This window comes from Montipora capricornis, chromosome 11 (assembly GCF_036669925.1).
Source record: "Montipora capricornis isolate CH-2021 chromosome 11, ASM3666992v2, whole genome shotgun sequence".
In the NCBI taxonomy this organism is placed as follows: Eukaryota; Metazoa; Cnidaria; class Anthozoa; order Scleractinia; family Acroporidae; genus Montipora; species Montipora capricornis.
Window position 1 is genome coordinate 14,242,209 of NC_090893.1, and position 795 is coordinate 14,243,003.

Below are 795 nucleotides of genomic sequence, written 5' to 3' on the forward strand. Positions count from 1 at the left end.
CAAACAAACCCAGGGTTGCCTGCAAATTTTAAAAAGAAAAAAAAAAATTAGCGGTTAAGTTTGTTTTGGAGAAATCTGAACTGAAAATGCTACCAGCAAAAAAAAAGATACCTTAGCGATCGATAAAAAGAAATGACGAAAAACAATATTATTGCTGTCAACAAACCTTTAGTGTAATTTCTGGTGTGAAATTTGCAGGAAACCTAACTATTGACTATTTTCGACCTGTTCATGTCTTCGATCGTCCGGTAAAAATGACGCGAGAAAAACATTTGGACTAAACTGTCACGAACGGTTGTTATGTGTATCATTTTTGCATGGAAAACCGCTTGTCAAACATACTTTTTCCAAACCCTTTCCCAAAAAAAGGCTGTAGTGATGAATCTCAAAAATCCGGATTTAGATTTAATCCGAAGTATCGTCCTCGACTGTGGATACTTTGGATTCGTGATCATGAGCCGCTTTTTGGATTTCGCCAAAAAACGTAAAATCCGTTTTTCGATTCAAGAATCCGTTTTCGGATTTTCCCAAAAAAACGCACCCTAAGATAAAAGTGAAAACTGACCGTTAAATAAAGCCACAGTTTTTCGCTGCCAACGTTTTCGTTTAATTTACGCTGGTTTAAGGTCACGTATTAATAAAGTTTTCTTTATTTTACAATGCAAATCAGAGCTACCATTTCCTAAAACTTGAAAAATGGTCCCATTTTATGTTGTGACCTGTTTTTACTGCATGATCTGCAATCGCGGAAGTTTGACTGATCCCTTTGAGTGCTTTGAAATGATCTTTTTTACG